Consider the following 5000-nt stretch of genomic DNA (forward strand, 5'->3'; position numbering starts at 1 on the left):
CACAAACACACATACACACGCACATACATACATACACACATACACAAACAAACACACACACACACACACACACACACACACACACACACACACACACACACAACCGATCCATTTATACAAAAACACCAATACAATGGCCTTATAACTGTGCTTCGGATACTTACATTTTTCTCATTCTGAAATATAAACAAGCACAAACTTCTCAGACAATAACACTTCAGTAAAAAAAAAAAATCAGTACACAAAATTGCTTTTCACCGTGATTGCTATTCCGGTTGCGTTGTTTGATGTTGTGATTTAATTGAGACTCATTGCTGTTGATATCTTTAGGATGATACATTATATCACACAGTTGAGATAATGACTTATCACATGGGCAAACACGTCACCAGTTGTCATTGTTCTTTGTTTAACTACGGCTCAGAGTCGATTCGCAAGTGAGTGCATCAACTAGTGAATAATTCAAGTGACGCGACACAGGTAATGTACCATTGTGATTGAGATTTTCCATTGTTCATGCTTACCATGACATATTTTTGGTTGATATTTAGCATTTTCACATGTAGAAAACAACTTTTGCTTCCAAACACACACACATACACACACTCACACACACACACACACACACACACACACACACACACACAGAAACACAAACACACAGAAACACATACACACATAATTCTTCACCACGCACACACCACCCACACACACACACATGCACACACACACACACAAACACATACACACAAACACACACACACACACACACACACACACACACACACACACACACACACACACTTGCTCGAACGCACACACGCAAGCACGTACAAGAAAAATGTTCATTCAAAATGAACAGCGTCGATGCAATGTCCACCAAAGATTTATTTGGGGAAGTGTTAAAAGGTTAGGGTCAAAAGTCAATGAATTGCATGTTGTGCTGGATATATAAATTGTTTATTTCAGTCAATGCTTGCTATGAATTGATCAAACAGCCACAAGAAAAAACAAGTCGCGTAAGGCGAAATTACTACATTTAGTGAAGCTGTGGAACTCACAGAATGAAACTGAACGTAGTCCGCCGCTAGTGCAAAAGGCAGTGAAAGTGACGAGCCTGTTTGGCGCGGTAACGGTTGCGCTGTGCTTCATAGCACGCTTTACTGTACCTCTCTTCGTTTTAACTTTCTGAGCGTGTTTTTAATCCAAACATATCATATCTATATGTTTTTGGAATCAGGAACCGACAAGGAATAAGATGAAATAGTTTTTAAAACGATTTCGGAAATTTAATTTTGATCATAATTTTTATATTTTTAATTTTCAGAGCTTGTTTTTAATCCAAATATAACATATTTATATGTTTTTGGAATCAGAAAAGGATGAAGAATAAGATGAACGTAAATTTGGATCGTTTTATAATTTATTTATTTTTTTACAATTTTCAGATTTTTAATGACCAAAGTCATTAATTAATTTTTAAGCCACCAAACTGAAATGCAATACGGAAGTCCGGCCTTCGTCGAAGATTGCTTGGCCAAAATTTCAATCAATTTGATTGAAAAATGAGGGTGTGACAGTGCAGCCTCAACTTGTACAAAAAAGCCGGATATGACGTCATAAAAGACGTTTATACAAAAAAAAACCAAAAAAACCGTCCTGGAATATCATTCCCAGGAAGTCTCATGTCAAATTTCATAAAGATCGGTCCAGTAGTTTAGTCTGAATCGTTCTACACACACACACACACAGACAGACAGCCACACACACACACACACACAGACACACACACACACACACACACACACACACACACACACACACACACACACGCACATACACCAAGACCCTCGTCTCGATTCCCCCCTCTATGTTAAGACATTTAGTAAAAACTTTTTAATTAAGCTTGTTTGAAACAGGTAGAAAGGAAGAGTTGATATTACAATATCTGTACGTGGGAATGTGGTGAAAAAGAGTGCTAAAAGTAGTAAGTCGGCCTCAGATCCATTTCAAATATTTATTGCAGAAAAACAAAATACAAATTAAAAACAAAACCACAGAACCATTACCAGGTGTCATAGGAATGTTTGAAAACAATAGTTTTAATTTTACACTGTAAATACAGGAATCAGAATTAAACACCTCAAATTGGCACATGCATAATGAATCACCTGGAATTGCAACAGGGAGATACTGAAGTAATTGGAAACAAACACTTGAAATTGACAGAGAAACAATTGAAAATATATTAATGACATGAGCGTACAATATTTTAATGGAAGTGCATTTTTAGCACGAAGCATCCGCAGGAGGATGCACTAACAATTACATAGTGCCACAAAATGTGTACGGACATTTCACAACCGTGCATTATTAGCACAGAACACATACATGGGGGCGCACAAAACATTATTGTACCATGATGATGATCGGGATTGTTGAAGATCTTTTCTTGTGCAAGGCGCCCCTGTATGACCGCAACTGATCCAACCGGCCGCATCTGAACAAACGACGTCGAAACGGCGCGAAACACGTCCTCTCGGTTGGTCTTGGATTGACTCGGCTCCTCTCGGTCTTTTTTTTGTGTGTCTTTTTTTCTTTTCCTTATGGTCGGAGTGGTATATTTATGTACATCTTAGATTAAAAAAAACACCCGAAAGCTGTGTTTAATCGTTTCGCGTAAATTGTACATTTTTTTCAGCTTTGAAATTGTTTTGGCTTGGAGAGTCAGCGCGCTTTGGCTTGGAGACTAATTCTCCACAGGCACGTTCTTCCCAACCACAGATACCAGCGTCGTCCGCGACGCTGGAATAACTCGCTAGTTAAAATCAAGAGGATGGAAATATCTAAGACGGATTAAATATATTGCTTACATAAGAACAGTAACCTCCTGAATGAATTGTCTCCACTTTTGTAAGCTGTTGAGGTATGCGCCAGGTATACCGTTTTCCCTTTCAAACCTCCCCCCCCCCCACCTCCCCCCTACCAACCACCACACACATGCACCCCCACCACCCCACTCTCTCTGTCTCATGATCTCTCTCTGTTTCTGTCTTTATCTTCTTCCCTTACTCTATGTCTATCAGTCTCTTTCTCTCTCTTTTTCCCTCTCTCTATCTTTCTCTTTCTCTTACTTTGTTTCACTCTCTTTACTTTCTCTCGATCTCTTTTTACATTTAGTCAAGTTTTGACTAAATGTTTTAACATAGAAGGGGAATCGAGACGAGGGTCGTGGTGTGTGTGTATGTGTGTATGTGTGTGTGTGTGTGTGTGTGTGTGTGTGTGTGTGTGTGTGTGTGTGTGTGTGTGTGTGTGTGTGTGTGTGTGCGTGTGTGTGTGTAGAGCGATTCAGACCAAACTACTGGACCGATCTTTATGAAATTTTACATGAGAGTTCCTGGGAATGATATCCCCGGTAGTTTTTGAGTCACTTGAGAAAAAGTGACTCTATGTAATCGGTCAGTGTTAGTCTGTCCGGCCGGCCGTCCGGCCGTCCGTAGACACCACCTTAACGTTGGACTTTTCTCGGAAACTATCAAAGCGATCCGGCTCATATTTTGTTTAGTCGTGACCTCCAATGACCTCTACACTTTAACGATGGTTTCGTTGACCTTTGACCTTTTTCAAGGTCACAGGTCAGCGTCAAAGGAAAAATTAGACATTTTATATCTTTGACAAAGTTCATCGGATGTGATTGAAACTTTGTAGGATTATTCTTTACATCAAAGTATTTACATCTGTAGCCTTTTACGAACGTTATCAGAAAAACAAGGGAGATAACTAGCCTTTTCTGTTCGGCAACACACAACTTAACGTTGGGCTTTTCTCGGAAACTATAAAAGTGACCGGGCTCAAATTTTATGTGAACGTGACTCCCAGTGACCTCTACACTTTGACGTCTGCTTTGGTGACCTTTGACCTTTTTCAAGGTCACAGGTATGTCTTGAAGGAAAAAAATTGAAATATCATATCTCTGAAACTATTCATCGGATTTGATTCAAACTTTATAGGATTATTCTTTACATCAAATTATTTACATCTGTATTGTGTTGTGAATAGCAATTTCTTCCTGTCCATCTGATGCCTCATATAATATTCAGAACTGCGAAAGTGACTCGATCGAGCGTTTGCTCTTCTTGTTTTCTTTGTTTCGATAAATACCTTTGATGACGTCATATCCGGCTTTTTGTAAAAGTTGAGGCGGCACTGTCACACCCTCATTTTTCAATCAGATTGATTGAAATTTTGGCCAAGCAATCTTCGACAAAGGCCGGACTTCGGTATTGCATTTCAGCTTGGTGGCTTAAAAATTAATTAATGACTTTGGTCATTAAAAATCTGAAAATTGTAAAAAAAAAAAAATTTTATAAAACGATCCAAACTTACGTTCATCTTATTCTTCATCATTTTCTGATTCCAAAAACATATAAATATGTTATATTTGGATTAAAAACAAGCTCTGAAAATTAAAAATATAAAAATTATGATCAAAATTAAATGTTTGAAATCAATTTAAGGCCAAAAAAAAAAAAGGTCTGTTTACGGTAACATAGGCCCAAAAAATAGGGTCGGTAGGTCGGGATTGGTTTTTTTTTTTTTTTTTTTTTCCAAAAAACCATATTTTTACGTTATTTTGCAAAAAAACCAAGATTTTTTTTTTTTTTTTCCCAAATGCCAAAAAAAAGTCTAGGGTCGCGCGAAAAAACTAGGGTCGGTCGGGTTACCGTAAACAGACCTATTTTCTTTTTGTTGCCTAAAAACACTTTCATCTTATTCCTTGTCGGTTCCTGATTCCAAAAACATATATGATATGTTTGGATTAAAAACACGCTCAGAAAGTTAAAACGAAGAGAGGTACAGAAAAACGTGCTATCCTTCTCAGCGCAACTACTACCCCGCTCTTCTTGTCAATTTCACTGCCTTTGCCACGATCTATCTAACTATCTATTTCCATCTCTCTCTGTCTCTCACACACTCTCTCTCTCTCACTCTCTCTCTCT

General features: G+C 38.2%; 1 protein-coding gene across 2 annotated transcripts in view; it reads left to right on the plus strand.

Annotated features, from left to right (window-relative positions):
- LOC138971029 (uncharacterized) overlaps positions 1-5000 on the plus strand; it is a 417720-nt gene that overhangs the window by 187488 nt on the left and 225232 nt on the right. The gene's annotated exons all lie outside the window — the stretch shown is intronic.

Source organism: Littorina saxatilis, linkage group LG7, assembly GCF_037325665.1.
Source record: "Littorina saxatilis isolate snail1 linkage group LG7, US_GU_Lsax_2.0, whole genome shotgun sequence".
Lineage (NCBI taxonomy): Eukaryota > Metazoa > Mollusca > Gastropoda > Littorinimorpha > Littorinidae > Littorina > Littorina saxatilis.